Source organism: Macrotis lagotis, chromosome 1 (assembly GCF_037893015.1).
Source record: "Macrotis lagotis isolate mMagLag1 chromosome 1, bilby.v1.9.chrom.fasta, whole genome shotgun sequence".
NCBI classification, from domain to species: domain Eukaryota; kingdom Metazoa; phylum Chordata; class Mammalia; order Peramelemorphia; family Peramelidae; genus Macrotis; species Macrotis lagotis.
Genome location: NC_133658.1, coordinates 759,338,970 through 759,361,796, shown reverse-complemented (window position 1 = coordinate 759,361,796; position 22,827 = coordinate 759,338,970). Strand labels below are relative to the sequence as shown.

Here is a 22,827-nt window from a genome sequence, read left to right as displayed (position 1 = left end):
ACAGGTTGTCTTTTGTAAAAGCAAAATGCCCTACAACTTATAAGAAAGATAATTTGCCTTCTAAATCCATAAATAATTCATATTCTGTACTGGTTTTCTAAGTGAAATAACTTTTCTTCTTGTCCTGATAGATGAATTTGCAATTCCGTTTGCTTTGTCCTGGTAATAAAAAAGATCCATAAGAGAATTTTAGTTGCGCTTTGAGATAAGAGATCCAAGGAAATTGTCTGGACTTCTATGAGGATCACCTCTGCTAAAAGGACTCCAGGAGAATTTTAGTCTGAATATAGTCACCATATTGAGAGAGGGCGAAGATCAGATTGCATTAAAAAAAAAAATGTAAACTGGCAGATTTAACAGATATTTTTCAATGAATGGCTATTACATTTCCAGTTAGAACAAAACAGGAAGACCTTGTCTCAAAAAGAATGTTGATGGAGTACATATGAATTCAAAACTAAAAGCAATGATGTCACAAGTGATATTCCCACACAGCCACTTCCTGTTTCAATGGAAAAGGTGGAAAGGAAAGGAAATCAAGTCAAAAAAGAAATTGAAAGAGATGAAAAGGTCTATAGTAAAGAATTACTCCTACGATGCTTCCAGAGGTACACCCTAGAAGCTTGTCTCCTACCTAGTCTTACCTCTATTAGTGAGCATCCTCATTAGTCCCCAAGGACAAGGTAGAGATACATTTTGAGTATGTGAAAGTAATTATTGCTTAAAACTATTTTTTTATTCTGTGACAAAATGCCCTTTAATGTATTTTCTCAATCACCAAGTTTTTTCCCCCACCAAAACCAGAAAAATAATCTGCATGCCTTTTTCTCCATGACTTAACTTCCCTCAATTATTTAATTCTCCTTACAAAAGAGGTTTAAGGTAGTGAAATAGAATCAAAATACTTTAGCATGGCAATAAAGTATCTCTAAGTGATTTCCAGTAGTTTAATGTTCACACTTCCCAAACTGACAAGGTAACAGCTTATAGATTGTGTGAAATGAAGACTATGATCAGAACCTAAAGAACAGAATATCAAATTCCCCTATCAACTGACAAAGTAAGATATTTGCATATTTACTTCTAAGAAATCAATTTAAAGTATTGTGTTAATGGCTAGGTTTTTGTTAACTGGAAAATAATATGCATGTTCTACTGTGTAAACATTCTATTCTTTCTCAATTCTAAGAATATGATACAGTAAATATTTTATATAAAGTGACTGAATTGCATAAAATTTTAACTGATTTAATCTTTGTCAGTTCAATATTTATCTGATCAAAACATCTCACAGAGGGTAAAAAACTGAGCCACAAATGTGAGCCACATGTTCAAGCATGTAAAGCAACTGCATATAGGAATATGACAATTTGGAGGTTAAAAGAGCTATTTCAACAGTTTAGGTAAATGAGATACATTGTGAAAGTCTAAAATCAGGAAGACTAGATGTGTCTTGTTGCTAGATAGCATATGGTGTTGAGCTACAAACTTTTGTTTCAAGTTCTAAGTAATGCCACTTTCAGCATGGTATTAAACATAGGGAAGAGAACTTGGGTAGAAACCTCAGGTTTTAGGAAACAAGTACCTGTGGGAGGAGAGATCAAATACTACTACTCTACTACTTCTTTATGGTGAGGAGATAGAAATACCCCTAAATCAAAGACCAGCACCAAAGAAGTTGGGAATGTCCATTTCCAGGTAAAGCTCATGTGGCATGCAAGATCTCAGAATCCTATTTGTCTAGGATGTATATAAGCCTTCACCTTCATTTCACCATAGCTTGCTTTTGTGCAAGCCATTCACCATTGAATATAGCTATTCCCAAAGAAAAGCAGTCTTTTCTTACCCACCTCCCAGTGACCACCACTTGAACATTCTATAGATAATAACAGAGGAAAATGTTGGGAACATTATAGTCCATAAGACCTCCTCCTTTACATAAATAAATGTCAGATTTCTCTATTTTGGGGCTACTTCTGTCTTCATGGACTTAAGAAATCAGAAGCAGCCTGAAGGCAATATGGAAGATCCTAAATTCAAAACTGCAGGTCCAGTGTAACTTCTCCCAGTTGGAAGTACCATATTTCCCTATGTATAAGATGCACCTTAATTTTGGGCGTCAAAATTTGAAAAAAAAAATGTATTACATAAAGTTATTGAACTCAAGTTTTTATTCATCATGAATTCAAAGACCTTTTGCTCATAGCTTTCAGGCATCTTTTGGGCAAGTCTGGTGCATGTATACATGCTTGGTCCATTCTGTTTCATGAGCCTGAAGCACTAATTGTGTGCTCCTTTGAAATTTGTCACTTCTTTTTCATCAGCAATTCTTCTTGCTTCAACCTGAGCCATCTTTGTGGACACAGGAATTCCAATTGCCCTTTGCTCTTCAATCCATCTCTTCAATTCTTTCTCTAAAACAGGCCATTTTTCTGACTTGTCTTTCTTGGCCTTCTTCTGCTGTGGCGTTTTCAGTAGGGTTTCTTCTTCCCATAGCCAGACTCAGCTTCTTTTCTTGGTTGGAGGAGGACCAAACTGACATTCAGCAGCACAATTCCCACTCACTTTTGCAAACTGGATCACTTATAACTTAAATTCAGCATGGGTTGAGCCATTTCTGAGCAGACTGTGGCAAAACATAACTGAATATACTGGTGACCAAAAGACAAGTGTGAAAAAGTGGGAAAGGCAAGTAAAAAAAAAACTACTACCACTGTATAAGACACTCCCAGTTTTTAGACCCCAAATTTTTTGGAAAAGGATGCATCATACACATGAGGAAATATGGGTCAAACAGATTCATTTCCTTGGCTGGAAATCTTCCTTTCCCTGGATCTTTCCCTGAAACCAATTTTACTCTAAAATTTCATCCCAATAAATTTGTCTTCAGGAAAATACATTTTGCATGGTCTGACTTTCATTTTTCTATGATCACCACTGACTTCCAATAAAGTCACCTATTTAGAAAATATTTATTCCTAAATGATAGAGGAAATGGACAGAAAAAAAAACTTCTCACAAACTCTAACACTAGTAATTCCCCCATTTAAAGGGAAGACATGAAAGAAAGAGAGATCATAACTAGTTTAATAAATGTCTGTTATCTTAGGCTGGATTGGATTAAAGTCACCAGAAAAGTATTCACCCAGAAGATGGCATCTGATCAGTTCTTTATGAAAAAAATAGAACTTAGATGGGACAAAATGTGGAAAATACTACAAGCATTTGGAATTGAATGAACAAAATTATGTAGGTAGGGAAAATGTAGTATAACTATATATAAATGACCAGTATCATTTTTTGGAAATGTATGCCAGGTCAAAAAGGAGGTGAGAAGAATGGCAAAAGAAGTTCAGTACCAAGATAAGGAGTTTAAACTTTTATTTATTAGGGTAAGAGAGAGTCATTAAAGCTGTTTGACATGATCAGATTTGTGACGTTGAAAAGGAAAGAAAAGGACCAAAGACAGGATGACCACTTGGAACCCTTTTGCAATAATCTAAGATTTGAGTACTAAGGACTCCACAGTTTATTTCAGCAAAAAACAGAGAAAAACAAAATTGTCATTTTGAATCATCAAGACTTGGTAACAACTGACTTTCCAGGGTCAGAAAAGAGTGTGCTTCCCAGACTATCAAAATAGCCAAAAAAATGATTTACTTCACTATTGCTCTTGAAACATACTGACTTAGAGATTGATAATTTCTATACACATTGGTAGTGCCAGATTTCCTGTTTCTCAGAATGGAAATGGTTAAAAGCACTATTGTATCTTTCAATCAATCTAATACTTTTTTGATATGTGGAGATACCACTTGCCTGAAATAGGGGCTTGGGGCAAGGTTTTTGATAAGGGAGGCTAAAGTCATATAGAAATCCTTTTATTATCACTTGCTTGCTATATGGCACAAAAATGAAAATTTCATTCACGATGATTCAGAAAGCTTACAAAGATATTTTGAACTATGTATATATACTTAATTTTAATTAAAATTCTGATTAAAAAAGAAATTATCTTGCCCAGAGATTGCCCCCTAATTTGTCTAATAATAAGGTTAAGTGAAATAGAGATTTACAATGCAAGTAAGACTCATCCAGGGTCAATTTTAATTAAAGTTGCTTCCAAATGATTTTTTCCATAACAGCCTGTCACATTATTTGGTAGGGTGCTGTATCAGGATTCTTCATCTCTGTGTGCTTTCCTTATTGCCTTCCTCATAGGACTGCTGCCTTAGAATTGCTATGAATTCCTCAAGGGGACAGTTATTTGTTCTGAATAAGCTATTTCAAGGGCCAAATAAACTGAAGAAACTTCATAAAACTTCATAAAGGGAAGAAAAGTTGTCCCATTGTCCAAAGAAACTCTAATGACCAGGCATTTTAAGACCTTCCAAACTAAAACAAACTAAAAACTCCTAGAAAGAAGATCAAAGAGGGATTTTCTAAAACTTTACATGAAACCAAAATGATTGCATAGCAACTGGTCAACCACAGCATCTTAGAATCCAAAAAGGTTACTCTCCTAGCCTCTATTGTGTCAAAAGGAAGACTTGAAAACCAGCTTTCCTGACTTCAAAATCAGCTCTTTGCACATTATACAACAATGATTTTCTGGTCCAGAATAAATACTTTATAACTAGCATTAACATGGCCATTTGAGTTCCAAGAGTTTTACAATAAATCTCTGCAACAACCCTGGGAGGTGAGGCCTATTATTCCCCCCCCCCATTCTATAGGTAGGAAACTGAGGCAGGCAAAGGTTAAGAGATTACAAAGTATCAGAAAGCTAGATAGTGGCTGAGGTTGTTTGAATTCAGGTATACCTGACTATAAGTGTACCATCTAGCTAACTGATTAATAAATAGGCAGATTGAGATCAAATAAGTGTGGGCTTTCATTGAAGGTTTTCCAAGTAAAGAACTGATAGGATTAAAATAGTGCTTTAAGAATCATTTATGGAGAGCCAAGAGTCTGCATAAAGCAAAAGTGATTTGCATGATATACTTTGAATGATACAATGCAGCATCATTCCACAAAGTATCTTCACATAGGTTATCAAAGTGCCTGAAACCCCACCATTAGATTAGAATATCTCAAGATCAAAAATAGAAAAATGAAATAAACTTCCTAAATTCTTAGTGACAGCTAGGTGAACTAGTGGCTAATGTGCTAGCCCTGGTCTCAGGAAGAGCAGTTCGAATCTAGTTTAAGATATATACTAGATACATGACCCTGAGCAAGTCATTCAACCTCTGTTTGACTCGGCTTCCTCAACTACATTATCTGGTGATTCATCCTCAATTGTGGATCATAAAAGCACCTACTTTTCAAGATTGTTGTAAGGATCAAATGAGATAATATTTATAAAAAGTTTAGCAGTGTCTGGGACATAATACATATTATAATAAATCTTCATGGAAGGCTTTATATAAAGGCAACATAAGATAAGTGTCTGGAGGAATTTAGAAAATGCACACCACACATACACACACACACACACACACACACACACACACACACACACACACAAAACCAAAACATTCAAACCTTAGCCAACTTCAGAATTTTAGCAAATTTTACCTAGGATCAGTCTTTTCTTTAAAAATTACACATACATATAGCCACTGGAAGTGAAAGTAGTAGGAGAAGGAATCTCCCTTGCCTTCATAGACACATTTTCCATTCCTCCAGCCACTCTACCAACAATTGGACATAAGAGAATCCCAGGAATGAATAATAGATATAGTCTAAAAATACCTTGGTATTTTGATAATACAAAATGTATCTGAGCCTGCAAACATGACATGAAAGATGAGAAATATCCAGTCTCATCAAATCGAGCAAGTATCATGACTAAAAGTATGAATTTCCAAAGAAGGAATGAAGGGGGAAAATCTAACATTAGCTATGCAAAGAAATGTCCATAGTTCAATCTTAACAAATAACCTTGTTTCTCTCTATTGAATGATGAAAGTGTCATTCACACAGCATTCTGTATTTCCCTTGTCTCATTGCTCTTGTTGCTATTATATTATTATGCTTGGAGAACAGGAAAGACTAATTCTGGGTAACATGCACTGATGTGAGACATACTAGTATTTCTTGATTTGTCAGTGAGTTTATGGTTCAGTTACTCTCCTTCTGCATTCATCCAATTGTTACACTACTAAACAAATACTGCCTGTATGTGAAAACACACCATACATATTTTACATGTATGGATGCCTTTAATTTGATATTCTTTGTCAGCTACTACATCCTTTATTCAATCTGCAAAAAGCTCTGTTGAAAAAATAAGAAATGGATCTCTGTGGCAAGGCTCTCAGTGAACTCAAACATTTGTACTTATTGAATAATGGGAAAAAAACAAAGGCACTTGGAAGTTTAATAAACCCTCTAGAATGAGAGACCTAATGTACCCTGCAGCTTTTGGTGAGTTTAGAATATGAGAATTTTCCCTCCTTGATTTTTTTTGTTTTAGTAAAATACATCTTTTGACTAGAGTCATTTTCACTGTCCCCCATGACTAAATGCTCTCCCTTCTCTTCTCTATCTCCTTGCTTCCCTGGCAACCTTGAGGTTTCAATTAAAATCTTATTTTCTGAAAAAAGTATCTGGCTTAATATTAGTGCCTTCCCTGAAGCTTGTTCTGAAATTTATCTTAAATGTCACTAATAAGCAGACAATAATATTTGTCCTTCATTCTCAAAGAAGACCATGACATCAAAGAGATGATGCCATAACCTGCATATGAATTGGATTTGAATGGAGGAGTGCTGTGCTAAGTTAAAAGCCTCATTTTCTCCTCCAGAGCCATCTGAGTCTAGTAGCCAGATATGAATTGGGATAACTGGAGATGGCCCAGGATGTGAGGCAACCAGGTTAAGTACATAGGGACTTGCATGTTGGCTCCCCCACTAGATTATGTACTCTTTGAGGGAGAGTTTTTGCTTTACTCTGTATCCCTTGAGCTTAGCTTAAATTCCGGTTATGCTGCTTAATTCTTCTGTGACCTTGGTCAAGTCAGTTGAATTCTCATTTTACTCCTCTGTAAAATTAAAGAGTTGGAGCTGATTATTTTTAAGGTCCTTTCCAGTTATTAGTCTGTGATTTTCAGAACACATTAACCTAACACATAATGCAAATGGTAGTTTGCTTCAAGATACAAAGAATAGAACATCTTCCAGTGAAACAAAGTGGTGGGGAGGACATTATATCAGTACACTACATATGGATTCTCACCATTTAGGCAATTACTTATTTGGGTTCCTTAATGATAGAGATGAAAGAGATCTTAATGGTCAAAAAATGGGGTCACAAAGTGTCAGACCACTGAGCAATAATAAGTAGTATGAAAGATAACAAGATTTCTAAATCATCAACTCCTGATAAAAAGAGGCAAGGCAAATAAACTGAGTTTGCAGAATTCACTTTAGATATTAAGAGAATAGTCTTGTATCTCCCTCTACCTCCATTGTATCAATTGGCTAATCTTTTTAATCTACTTCCACAAAATTTCTCATACTCCTCCTCTTTTATCATTACATCCAGTATTTACCCTAATTTGGGGAATTATCATCTGTCACCTAGACTTGGCAACAGTCTCTTAATTGCTTTCTCTGCCTCCAGTTTATCCTGTCTCCATTCTAACTTCCTCACAGATGGCAAATTGGTTTTCCTAGAGTACAGATCTGACCATCCTCATGCCCAACTCATTCTCTTGTCCAAGAAACTTCAGGAATTCCCTATTTCCTCTAAAAGATAGTAAATGTTTCTCTTTGAGGTTTAAAACCTTTCACAATTTGGCTCCATGTTTTTTTTTCTGGACCTATTTACCCCATCAGAATCTATGTGCCAGTAAAATTATCCATTTATTCTCTATATAAGATATTCTGTCTTTTATCTCCTTGTCTTTTTCCAGGCTATCATCAATACCTGGGATAATGAGGGCAACTGGCCACTAGAGGTCCAGATGTCATAAGAGTATGCACAGAGATTCTGCCTATTTCCAATGTATTTTGTGTGTATATCTATATCTATATATGTACGTATGTGCATGTATGCATAGGAGAGGGTTCCTGTTGTTGGAAGCACATGAAATGTTGCTCTAGTGAAAGTATCATAACTATGACTGTTTCCTAGGACATTTACCATGTGGAAAAGAAACATATTACAATTGAGAGAAACCCAAACTCTCATTTTCCCAGTGGTGATCAAGGGTAAAAATGCTTCAACCTCCAGATCAGTAAAGAGGTCTCAGGTTCTTATCTTTACTCCCAGCTGAGTTACTGCTATCCATGAATACATCATCCTTTCCTTTCTTCTTATGCTCTTTCCTAATGTAGAGAGGGTCACCTTTTGAGTTTAGTAGAAAGGGGAATATAGTAAGGAGATAATGTATAACTTCAAAGAGTGACCTGTGTGAACTCATTCAATTGTTAATCAATACATGAGTCAAGGCACTATGTCCTGGAAGAAAGCAAATTACTATTCTATTTTTCATGTTGCATTAATAAATGAACTTGGGCAAAAGACTTTTTGCAGCAGTCATTTTAAGTTTGAGCTACTCTCCCTAAGACCTGAGATGACAGGATGAAAATCCTGTGCTCAGAGTTCAAGGGAAATGTTTGCACTTCTTCGCTAATCTTTTCAATAAATATCCCTTTGTAAAAGTTAATTGATTTTAATCAGTTATCAACAGGTAAAATAATATTGGAGTTCTATTCACTAATGAATATATTGGAAGACTCACTAGATAAGGAATTAAGCTAATAGTTTCAGAAGCCCCTAACCCCTCATAGATACACTAAGAACTCTGAGAAGATATGGAGCAATAACCTGGCTCTAGTAACTTGACATTTATGTGTAAGTCTATGTCTATGTATATATAGTTATAGCGATATATTCATACATTCATGTATGTGTATGCATTATATATGACTATGTATATATTGTATGTTCTGTGTATTGTGCATTTACCTTTATATACATGTGTGTGCATGAATACATATATGCATGCATGCATGAATGCACACACAGTCTCTGAATTCATTTCCATCTTTTGAACTATAACTCCCCTCAATATTTAGCTTAAGTTCCACCTCCTAATTGAGGCTTTCATGCTACAAAAACTTCACCTATAACCTTCTGGAAATTACCTTGTATTTATATCTGTATATATGTTCTTTCCTTCAACAGAATATAAACCCCCTAGCAGCAGAGATTATTTTACTTTGACCCAAATATCTAGTATTCTGTCTGGTCTAGTGAAGGCAAGTAATAAACAATCATTGACTTAAAGTGAATGAATAGTTTAGGAACTCTGTGCCAGACAGTGCAGGGAAGTAGCCCACTTACAATAAACTATATTAAGGTTCTTGTGTCCATAACTATACTCTCTAAGTTCTCTAAAGACTCTTCTGGTTATAAAATCATTCCATTCTGAATCTTAGTCCATTGAAGTAAACTCTTCAGAAAAAAAATATATATATATATCTATATGAATGTTAGAACTTAATGTAAAATTTTATAGTGACTAATCCTTGTAAGCTTTTCTCTAAGTTGCAAGACTTTTTAAGGCATTTCATAGCTTAGTGAATATAGTGTTTATTGTAATTAGCATCCCTGTGAATAAATCCATTTTCCCCTTTATATGATTGCTGTTTTCAATATGAAACCATACAATTGCAGAATCTTTCCAAATCCACTTAAGTTGACATTTCCTTGTCTAGTGGTTATATTCAAATAGTTCTGTATTATAATTAAAAACAAACCTGTCCTGGGAAAATTGGGTTTGAATCCTTGCTCAGAGAAGTCATTTCCCTTATTCAATTTCCATGTCTAAAATGGAGGGACTGAACTTTATGACCTCTAAGTTTGTTTCTATTTCTAATACTTTAGAACTTTCATTTAAGAGTATAATGTCCAAATCAACTATCCCTTAGTTTCCCTGTACTCTCCAGAACTTCTCCCTCATGTCCTAGCAACCTTTTCATCCTGAGAGATTATTCCTATCTTGGAAGTGCCCTCAACCTCTGAACCTCTCTCTCTCTCTCTCTCTCTCTCTCTCTCTCTCTCTCTCTCTCTCTCTCTCTCTCTCTCTCTCTCTCTCTCTGGAGTGTGGAGGACTCCTTCCAGAGCTTCCATTTAAGGAAATTGCTCAAAAGAACTATCTCTTTTTTTAATTTATTTAATTTTGAATTTTACAATTTTTCCCCTAATCTCACTCCCCCCCCCCCATAGAAGGTAGTCTGTTAGTTTTTACATTGTTTTATGCTGTAAATTGATTGAAGTTGAATGTATTGAGAGAGAAATCATATCCTTAAGGGAAAGAATATATAAAAGGTAGCAAAATTACATAATAAGTTTAGGGTTTTTTTTTTAATTAAAGGTAATAGTATTTGGTCTTTGTTCAAACCACACAATTCTTTCTCTGGATACAGATGGTATTCTCCATCGCAGATACCCCAAAATTGTACCTGATTGTTGCACTGATGGAATGAGCAAGTCTATTAAAATTGATCATCAACCCCATGCGCTGCTATGGTGTACAATGTTCTTCTGGTTCTACCCATCTCACTCAGCATCAGTTCATGCAAATCCTTCCAGGCTTCTCTGAATTCCCATCCTTCCTGTTTTCTAATAGAATAGTGTTCCATAACAAACATATACCACAATTTGTTCAGCCATTCTCCAATTGATGAACATTCACTCAGTTTACAATCCTTTGCTACCACAGAGCTGCTATGAATATGTTTTATACAGGTGATGTTTTTATCCTTTTTCATGATCGTATTAGGGTATAGACACAGTTGTGGTATTACTGGATCAAAGGGCATGCACATTTTCATAGTCCTTTGGGCGTAATTCCAAATTGCTCTCTAGAAATATTGGATGAATTCACAGCTCCACCAACAATATATTAGTGTCCCAGATTTCTCACATCCTTTCCACATTTATCATTGTCCTTTCTGGTCATATTGGCCAGTCTGAGAGGTGTGAGATGGTACCTCAGAGATGTTTTAACCTGCATTTCTCATAATAAGTAATGATTTAGAGCAACTTTTCATATGACTGTGGATTGCTTTGATTTCCTCATCTATAAATTGCCTCCACGTATCCTTTGACTATTTGTCAATTGAGGAATGGCTTGTTTTTTTTGTAAGGCCCATCTCTCAATTTCCTACTAGATTGCACTCAGCTGGATTTTTCCATCAAATTCCAGACATCTTCTCCATAAACTCCTCCTTCAATGTCATCTTATGTGTTGTCTTCCCCATAACAATGAAAATTCCTTGATAAGAGATTATCTGTGTGTATATGCATTTGTATGCAGTAAGCACTTTATTAAGTTGACTCACTGATTCTATTACACTAATATGGAATCCACCTTTTGACCTTTGGGTCAATCTGAATCTTATCATTTATCTTCAAGGAGCATAACTACTCCAAGTTTCCTATCATGGATCCTAATTCCCATCTTAATTATCCCATAAGTATTATTTGAATTTATTTTCCCCATCAATCAGTCAATGAACAAGCATTTAGCATAGTCAATCAACTTCCCATTTTCCCATTGACCTTCAAGGGTCCCCCAAACTGGAAAGCAGAGGCTGGCATCAGTGTCAGTATCAAAAACCAAGGACAGGGCCAGCTAGGTGGCACAGTGGATAGAGCACTAGCCCTGGAGTCAGGATTACCTGAGTTCAAATCCAGCCTCAGAAACTTAATAATTACCTAGCTGTGTGGCCTTGGGCAAGCTACTTAACCCCACTGTCTTACCAAAAAAAATAACCCAAGAACGGATCCAATGTAGATTTATAGCTGCATTAAAATCTTGGGAAAGGAGAACTTCTCAAACTCTCTCACAAAAGGATGAAAAGGACTTCTAGTGAACAGCTTTGAATATACTTTTTTTACATGTACTTTCTGACCTTGAATTCATTTTCTCGTGAACTCTGTATGTACTAGTGGAAAAGTGTGAAAATGACATTAAGAGAAAGATATTTTGTACCATTTGTTTTTACTGTGTACCACCTTAGTAATTACCTTTTTCTAAAAGCTAATTAAGCCTGTCTGACTAATGGATAATCAACCCATAATAATGGTGGGAAACATACAGGCTTGTGGCTCACATCAATAGTAATAGGGGAAAAAACCTCCAAGGCTTCCATGCTCTGGAGACCCGGACCATCAGAGTGAATGGAAGTCAGGATAAGTGTTCCAAAGCATGTGTAATACATATGCCCATATTGAAAACATATCTGCTATTTTTATGCCCAGTGATGTGGTCTTGAGAGACCTTTCTCCATTTGATCTCCTTTAAACTGGCATTTTACTACCAGTGGGAGCTTGGTATCTTCTTCAGACTTAGAGATTTCTTTGTGTTACTCCAGCTTCCAAAGCACCAATAAAACTACTCTATAACTCAAGGTCCCAGAGGAAGTCAGTTATTCATAGTTCTCTGTCCAGGAAAGTATTTTTTCCCCTTTGCTTCCTGCTCCTAATCCATTTCCCTATCCTCTTAATCCATTTTTATTAGTTTTTGTGCTGAAATTTTCTAAAAACTTATGAAAATCTAGATAGATTTTATTCACCTTTCCTTTATGTACATTGTAGACAGAATGGTTAGGCACTTCAGAGCATCTCCTACATGAAAGCCCTCTCCCTCCACCTCAGACACAGGAAGTAGCAATGGAAATTCTACATAGCATTAGGAAGCTCTTTTGTTATCTCTGCTATTACTCTAGTCTTTCCAGAAGAGTACCTTATACTGTCTTCTTTTTCTTGTGTTGAATTAGTGTGGATAAGAGGGAGAAAAGGGATCATTCCTACCTCTCCAGTCTCTGCATGATTGTCCTATTAATCAGTATCAGAGCAGCAGTACAATGAATAATTAACCAATAACAAACATCTTGCAGATTATAAAACATCTTAGATTAGTTCTCTCTCTCTCTCTCTCTCTCTCTCTCTCTCTCACACACACACACACACACACACACACACACACACACACATACACACACACATACAAAATTTTTGTGACCCATGACTATTTCTAAGTCATTATTAGAACAAAATTCTTGCATTTAACCCTTATCCTATATCCTATATTCATATTCACTACTCAAAGAAGTCTAATTAATTGACTAAACATGATTTCTCTTTACAAACCTCAGGTTGCTTTCTTCACTCAGAAGCTATGATTGCTTAAATATTCTTGTAAATGATCCTATACTTGATCAGGATCACCAGCTTGCCTAACATGAAAATGATCCTCACAAATTTGGGGTTTCAGAGTCTCTTTTCTCATTATTCTTTTGATACAAAATTTCATTTTTATCTTCATATCCTCAACCCTTAGCAGTCCATTGTTGTATGTTGAATGTTTGTTATTATAGAAATTCAGAATTGTAAAGGTCAAAAAGATGTAGTCCACATTATATCTGTATAGGTAGTCCAACATATATTGGAATTCCCTAGCATATTTTCTAGTTTCTAATCAGAATCAACCAGATTTTTAAAGACTTCAAAGCAAAAATCTTCCATTCTACTAATATAACATCCTTGGTAATAATAGACTTCATATTTTGTCCATAATTTCATCCATAATTCTTTCAAAACTTTTGGAATAAAACCATGTGGTTTCCAGGTAACTAATCTGCAACTAAAGCAGGATTCATTTCCAAATTTGAAAACCTCAGAAAAATATATATTTCTTAACCAAAAAAAAGTTTTTAACAAAGGGGTTAAAGTTGCCATTACTTGATAGTTTAAATTTTTGAGTAAAAAAAATTAAATTGTTACAACTTACTCAATTATCATCATTATTCATAGCATACTAATAATTATTTTCACCTTTGAACATATATAATAATAGTTAATGATTTTTAGAATGTAGTCACTTATATATATGACCCTGAATTAGACCCTTAGGGATTAGGTCCCTGGGTGGTATACCAAATTTATCAAAGGTCCTGGGTTCAGAGAGATCTGAGGTCAACTCCTCCCTCACTCCCTCAGAATCTGCAAGGTATGTGACCATATGAAAGTCACCCAACCTCTGTCAGAATTTCTTCATCTGTAAATGGGGATTATAGTCGTACCTTACTTTAAGGATTAAGTATAATAATTTCAGGCACTTTGTAAACCTTTAAAGCATAATATAAATGTCAGCTATTATTATTTGTTTTTTGAAGAACTGAGTTGAAATACAAAATCTGCTAGGTATTTATGTGACCTTTATTTCATCTTTCTGGGTCCCCTCTTCCTTATTTATGACAGATTTAGATAAGATTTCTAAGTTTTCTTCCATATATAAATTCTATGCTTCTATTAATGTAGTTACTTGTCATTATTGTTCAGTATGTTAAATGTAGTAATTGCAGCTTCCTTGTCCCTTGAAATCCCTACCTAGAAATTCAAGGTTCAATTTAAGTGCCACCTGCCACATAATGTCTTTCCTGATTCTCTCTCATCCCTAACTATTGGCAATCTTCCTCCTCAACACACACACACACACACACACCCTAAAATGACTTTGTGTTTATTTCACAAATATTTTATATTGATTTATTTGTGAATATTTTGTGTCCTATGAGGAAAAGGTAAAGTGGTTGTTGGGTTTGGTTTTGGTTTTTTGAGGACAAGGTTTGCTTACATTTTTGTATCAGTATACCCAGTGCTTAAAAAGTAGTAGATGTGTTTATTCAATCAATTTAATGAGTTGGTTTCATTTTGGTTTTACTGACCAAAAAAATTTATGTTCCATTCCTCCCACATTTACAACATGATGATTATAAAAATGACCCTATAGAATTTTATCTTTCAGTTTATAGATAGTTTATAGATATTTAGACTCGAATACCATATTAAGAATGTTTACCATGTATAAAACAAAAATGAGGAAACTGGAGGGAGGCAATTTATGTGATTTGAGGACTGAAGGATATATTAGCTCAAAAGGAGAAAAACAATTATATTTTTCATTGGTTAAAAGGAAGCAGTTAAAAGAGATAAGAATCTGAACATTTTAAGGAAATAATATCAAGAAAGGAAAGGTCTGTTTGTACTACCATTAACTAGTGATAGAAGCAACTGGCTAAAGTATATGTATGCAAAATAGGAAAAACATCATAAACCTTAATAATAAAAGCAATTAGATAGAAGAACATTGACACTGTATCATATGGGAACATTCTAGACCACACAAAGTTCAAAAGAAAATAATGTAAAAATCTAGCTTTTGTGATTAAGGGAGTTATTTTAGTCATCCTAATGACAGTACATGTATGGAGAAAGAGATAGGTCATTCTAACACTATGAAGTTAGATTATGAAGCTATTGACTAAAAACAAAATCATTTGTTGATGGTTCTTGGTGAACTCCGTAGTTATCAATAATATTCATTTGGCCCCTCTGGGACTCAATTTACTTAATTTCAAAATGGACTAAATGATCTCCATTGTTCTTTTCCACTAATATTCTCTGACTCTCAAAGATTTCAGTTATTAACATAAAAAAGAAAAAAATGTGATAATTCCTTATTTTATCCCTGATTCTATCACATCAATAGTTCACTTATAGTCAAAAGACCTTGCACAGCTTCCCAGCTTTACCATTTATTACCTTTATAACCTTGGACAAGCAATATTCCTACTCTGGCTATCATTTTACTCATCTATAACATTTGATTGGTATTGAATTGGATGGTCACTGACATTCATTCCATCTCTAAATCTAGTGGTACAATTACTGACATACACACACACATACATAAACATACATACATATATATTAACTTCTCCAAGATATAACATAAGCTCCTTGGGGCAGATTTTTATTCTTTTTTGTCCCTGTTCCCCTTAAATACTGAACTATAATAAACATTGCCCATGGATCATTTCCTTGTCATAGAGGAGGGTTTGCATAACTCAATAAAACTATGATCTATGTGATGGTGAGTTACCCAAAATGGATAGGCAATAGTGAAGAGTTCTGATAAAAGGTGATCCAAAGGAGGATTAAATGGAAATAATAGAAATCATATTAATTTTATTTTGCAACCAAAGATGGAGAAGTTCTATAAAGTCAGTTAAAACAAGGCCTGAAGCTGACTGTGATTCAGAACATGACTTTCTCATTGCAAAATTCATACTTAAAGAGAGTAAGGAAAACCATCAGACTATACAGGTATGACCTAAGTAACACCTCTTATGAATATGAAATGGATTCGATAAATAGATTTAATGCATTAGAGCTTGTAGAAATAATGCCTGAAGAACTTTGGACAGAGGTTCACAACAGGCAATAAAAATATTCCAAATAAAAAGAAGAGCAAGAAAGCAAATTGGCTGTCTGATGAAGCTTTACAAATAGCAATGAAAAGAAGGAAAACAAAAAAGAAAGGAGAAAGGGGAAAGTATACACAACTAAATATAGAATTCTAAAGAACAGTGAGGAGAAATAAGGTTTTCTTAAATGAATAATTTAAAGAAATAGAAAATAATAGAATGGGAAAGGCAAGGATCTCACGAAAACTAGAGATATCAAGAAAAAGTTTAGTACAGAAAAATGGCTGGAATTATAGACAAAACTGGAAGGAATGTAACAGAAGCAGAAGAGAATAAGAGGAGGTGGCAAGAATACACAAAAATAATTATTCAAGAAAGCTCTTAACATCATCAATAAACACACTGACTTGGTTACTGATCTACAGTCAGGTATTCTGGAGAATAAAGCCACTGGGCTTAGGAAGCAAAGTTAACAATAGGTGATGGAATTCCAGCTAAGTTCTTTAAAATCCTAAAATATGTTGCTGTTTAATTGTTGCACTCAAAAGACCTGCAAGCTAGAAAAGTACAACAAAGGTCATTAGATTGGAAAAGATCAATTTATGTCCCAATCTTAAAGAAGGGTTAGTGCCAATGAAGGTTCAAATTATCCAATAACTGCTCATTTCACACACCAGCAAGGTTATGCTTAAGATTCTGCAAGTTAGACTTCAATAATATGTGAACTAAGAATTACCAAGAAGTGGAGGAACTAGAGACCAAATTGTGCACAAATGCTGATTTATGGAGAAAGCAAGGAAGTTCCAAATAAAAATTCTTCTACTCCACTGATGACATAAAATCCTTTGACTGTGTAGAAAACAGCTAAGTGAGTCAAGTCTTCAATAAGATAGGAGAACCAAATCATCTTACTTGTCTCCTGAAAAACCTGTATGCAAAACAATAAGCCACAGTAAGATTAGAAATGGAGCATAACAAGGGTATGTCAGGTTATCTATTAAAATTATTTGCAGGGGTGGCTAGGTGGCACAGTGAATAGAGCAATGGCCTTGGAGTCAGGAGTACCTGGATTCAAATCCGACCTCAGACACTTAATAATTACCTAGCCATGTGGCCTTGGGCAAGCCACTTAACCCCATTGCCTTGAAAAATCTAAAAAAAAAAAAACCAAATAAAAATTATTTGCAGAGCATATCATGCAAAATGTCAGGCTGGACAAATAAAAAGCCAGAATTAATTACTGGCAGAAATATCAACACTTTCAGATACACAAATGTACCACTCTGCTAAGTAAAGAATGAAGAGGAATTAAGAAGCCTCTTGATGAGGATGAAAGAAAAAATGTGTAAAAATTGACTTAAGTTTGACATCAAAAAAAAAATCTTTGCAACTGGTCCCATCACTTTCTGCCAAATAGAGGGAGAAGAAATGAAAGCAGTGTCATATTTTATATTCTTGGATTCAAAAATCATTAGAGACTCAGCAGTCATAAAATTAAGATGCTTGCTCCTTGAAAAGAAAAGCTGCTTTTTCCTCCCGTTCCCCCTCCCCCCAGCGCCACTCCGGCTGCATCGGGCTCGCACCGAGCTCCGGGCCCGCAGCCTCCCGCCGCGGCCGCCGCCGCCTCCCGCCGCCGCCATGATCATCTACCGGGACCTCATCAGCCATGATGAGATGTTCTCCAACATTTACAAGATCCGGGAGATCGCGAACGGGCTGTGCCTGGAGGTGGAGGGGAAGATGGTCAGTAGGACAGAGGGTACCATTGATGATTCACTCATCGGTGGAAATGCCTCTGCTGAAGGTCCTGAGGGTGAAGGAACAGATGCCACTGTAATCACTGGAGTTGATATAGTAATAAACCATCATCTGCAAGAAACTAGTTTCACAAAAGAGTCCTACAAAAAGTACATCAAAGACTACATGAAATCAATCAAAGGCAGACTTGAAGAAAACAAGTCAGATAGAGTAAAACCTTTTATGACGGGGAGCTGCAGAACAAATCAAACCTATCCTTGCTAATTTTAAAAACTATCAGTTCTTCATAGGTGAAAACATGAATCCAGATGGCATGGTGGATCTCCTGGACTTCCGTGATGATGGTGTGACCCCATATATGATTTTCTTTAAGGATGGTTTAGAAATGGAGAAATGTTAACAAAATTCAGCTGATTACTTTGAATCACCTGTTATCATAACTGGCTGCTGCTTTTTGTCATCTACACAACCACCAAGACTTGGACAAACTTGGACTGATGTCATCTTGAGCTTTATTCCTTTATTTTTGACCTTGATTTATTTGGAGTGGAGGCATTGTTTTTAAAAACATGTCATGTAGGTTGTCTAAAATAAAATGCATTTAAACCCCCCCCCAAAAAAAAAAAAGAAAAGAAAAGAAAAGCTATGGAAAATCTGGACAGCATACTAAAAAGCAAAGGCAACATTTTGTCAATAGAGGTAGTCAAATCTACAGTTTTTCCAGTAGCAATAGAGCTCTGGAAGTTGCAAAATAAGATAAACTGAGCACCACAGAATTGATGCTCTAAAATTGTGGTGCTGGAGAAGATTTTTGAGAGATCCTTGGAGGCAAAGAGATGAAATCAGTCAATATTGAAAGAAATTAATTCAGGTTATTCATTAGAAACCCAAATACTGAAGGAAAGCTTAAATACTTTGGCTACAGAATAAGATGACAAAACTTTTTGGAAGAGATTCTAATGTTGGGAAAGATTGAAAAGAAAAGGAAAAGGGAATGGCAGAAAAGGAGATGGATAGATAGTATCAAGAAAACAGCAAACATGAATATGGACAGATGGAATTTCAAAAGACTGTGGTGTTATGGAAGGGCCTGGCATGTCACTGAGGTCCTCAAGAGTTGGACATGACTGAATGACTGAACAACAACAAATTAATAAATTCAAATTCATTATTATTATTATCTCTGTAAAACAACTGGGCCTTTGGACTTTAGATAATTCTGGAAAGACTTGAATGAAGAACTAATGCTGAATGAAGTGAGAAGAAACAGGATAATATTGTACATGCTAACAGCAATATTGTGAGATGATCAACTATGATGGACATAGTTCTCAGCAGTTCAGTAATCAAGGACAATCCTGAGATATCTACTATGGAAAATGACATCTATATCCAGAGGGAAAACTATGGTGTCTGAATTCAGAGCAAAGCATATCACGCTCACTTTTAAATTTTTTTATGTGTTTTCTTTTTTTTTATGGCTTGTTTCCACTTAATTCTAATTATTCTTTTGCAACAGACTAATATGGAAATGTTTTTTAATGTGAAATCTTAATGAACAAGATTCCTTTTCATCATAAAAAGCATATGTCAATAAGTTTGTTACATGGGGATTTTGATATATTTGAAGACATCACAATAGCTTCATAGTTTGAGAAATATGCTTTTGCATTTCCCTATAAGGTACAGAGTTCTTGAAGCATTCTTTTTTCCCCAGCTTCCATTTTATCTTTTCTTCATTTTCTCTTTTTTATTGATATTTTATTTTTACAAATATATGTTATAAAAGCTTTTCAATATTCATTCATTTATATTCATATGAATATGCATATTTCTAAGTTACATAGTTTCCTTCCACCCTCCCTTCCTACCCCCCCCCCACAGCAAATAGTCAGGTTAACATTGTACATACATACTTATGATAAACATGTTTACAGATTAGTCGTTTTCAGTATGAGGACTTAGGATTAAGGGAAAGAAATACATAAGATATATTTTTACTAAAGTGTTCAGATTCTGAAGGCTTTTTTTAAATTTTCTCTTACGTTAGGTTTGGTTTTTTTCCCTCTGGATGGGGATAGTATTGTCCATAGCTGGTCTAATATGGTTGTCCTAACTTTCTGAACTGCTGAGAGCAGCTGCTTCCATCAGGGTTGATCATTTCACAATGTTGTGGTTAATATGTACATTTATCTCTTGGTTCTGCTCCCTTCACTCAATATCAGATTCTGTAACTCATTCCATGATTCTCTAGAGTCCAAACATTTATGGTTTCTTATAAAAAAATAATAATCCATAGTATTCCTGTACTATTACTAATTTAGCCATTCTCTAATTGATGGGCATCCCCTCAATTTCCAATTCTTTCCCTCTACAAAAAGAGTTGCTATGAATATTTTGGAATATATGGAACTTTCCCAGTTTTTATGATTTCTTTTGGATATAGGCCTAGAATTGGAATTGCTGGGTCAAAGGGTATGAACAATTTTATTGCTCTTTGGGCATAGCTCCATATTGCTCTCCAGAATGGTTGGATAATTTCACAACTCCACCAGCAAAGCATTAATGTCCCAATCCTTTCACAACCTCTCCAACATTGATCATTTCCCCTTCTTCTCCTCTTAGTCAATCTGATAGGTATGAGGCAATAACTCATTGTTTTAATTTGCATTTCTCTAATCAATAATGATGTTGAGCACTTTTTCATATGATTATATATACCTTTAATTTCTTCATTTGAAAACTTTCTATTCATATCCTTTGATCATTTATCAATTGGGGAATGACTTGTAACCCTATAAATTTGATGCAATTCTCTATATATTTTTTAGAAATGAGAGCTTTAACAGAATCCCTAGCTATGAAAACTGTTTCCCAGATTTCTGGGCTATGACCTATGACCTATAGCACTAGAAGTAACTCTCAAATCAATGCTATAAAACTTTTTAATTTAATATAGTCAAAAATCATTCATTTTTCAATTTATGATATACCCTATTTCTTGTTTGGTCATAAATTTGTCCTCTTTCCATAGATCTGAAAGATAGAGTATAGATAGACAATTTACCTATGGTGTCACCCTTTAGATCTAAAACCCGTATCCATTTTGACCTTATTTTGGTATAGATTGTGAGATGTGGGACTACGCCTGGTTTTTCCATATGATTTTCCAGTTTTTCCAACAATTTCTGTCAAATATAATATGGAAATACATTATGCACGATTGTACATGTACAACTTATACTGAATTGTTGCTGCCATGGGGAGGAGGGAGGAAAGGAAGGGTGATAGAAAACATGTGGAACTGAAACGTTTACAAAAGGATGAATGTTGAAAACTACCTTTGCATGTAATTGGGAAAAATAAAATAAAAATAAATTTAAAAACACACTTGGACCTTTCAAGACATTAACTTATAGCTGATTTCTCAATGAAGGCAATATTCCACTTGAGGAGAATGAACCAGTTCATAGAACTATAAGAAACACTTTCTTTTATGAGATTCCCTTGGCCAGATATTTGGAGGAAATGTGCTTTTGGAACAAGTCTTTTCGATTTACACTAAAGAAAAATTTCGAGCTGATTCATTTGGTTATTCTCACAGAAAAAAAATGCCATAGCTTCAGACTTCTGCCAGTAGCTACTGGGTATTTCCAATTCTGACAGTTAGTTTCAGTTCTCAATAAGGGCTAAAGAAGAAAGTCAAGGGAGACTCTCATAGAAGGTGAAGCTGAAAAGAGCCAGAGTAGAGACAGGAGCAGAGGTAAAAGTATCACTAACTTGTCCTAGATCTTCTGGCTCTTTTTTAAGTACAATCCCTGTGGTGAGCCAAATGTTCTGTCCATCCATAATGCATAATGTTGCAATAAAATTTATGTGCAGTTTGCATGCTGATAGGATGTTTGGAAGTGTAGCTAGAAATATGATTTGATGCTCTTGTTCAGAAAGACGCTTAGTGGGCAACAGTAATAGAGAAGCATAGAATTCAGTCATTCTTCATAGGATTTTTAGTTGAAAATTTCTTTAGAAATCATATTTCTAAACTTCTTGGAACCTAAGGCTCATAAAAGTGAAGTGAGTTATCTAAGGTAACATGGCTAATTAAATGTGTGCAATGTTTTGAACCTAGATCTCCTGACTACTACTACGGCAGTAGACTCACTACTATAAAAGACTTTAAAAGCATATCTGAGATTATTTAGTCCAATTCCCCACATTTTACAGATGTGCAAAATGAAAACCAAATAACTTAAGTAATTTGTCCAAGGTCACAATGATAACAAGTGGTAGAACTGGAATTTGAACCTGGATCTGATTTCAAAATCACAACTCTTTCCACTATACTACTTTTTTTGTGATATTTTGGGCCACATAGCTAAAAAATAAAAAATAAGAATTTGGTAACTGCATCTGAGTGTGAGCAGCATAAGTGCATTTTAAGGTGTTACTAGAAGATAGAAAATGTTAATGAACTGTGAAGCCATGAGAGACATCAATTTAGAGCTATCTACACATAAGCGCATTTCAAGGTTACATGACAATTCGGCAAAAGTCATCTAGATACTGATGTACCTGGAACAAAAGTAGGATGACAAAGTAATAAAGAAGTGATTAGGTTTGTCTGTGCTGTATCTCTGAAAAAAGTTGCATCTAGCTTTATGATTAAGCTTTTGAACACTTTCACTGTTGAACTACAGCCTAAATATTTTATGGATGTTATTTTCATTAAAATATATAATATGGGGCAGCTAGGTGGCACAGTGGATAGAGCACTGGC

The 22,827-nt window shown here is 35.1% G+C and overlaps 1 long non-coding RNA gene and 1 pseudogene across 1 annotated transcript in view; one reads left to right on the top strand and one right to left on the bottom strand.

Moving 5' to 3' along the window:
• Positions 1-22,827, bottom strand: part of LOC141508115 (uncharacterized) — an 83,457-nt gene that overhangs the window by 10,414 nt on the left and 50,216 nt on the right. The window lies entirely within an intron of this gene.
• Positions 17,841-18,465, top strand: LOC141488081 (translationally-controlled tumor protein-like; annotated as a pseudogene).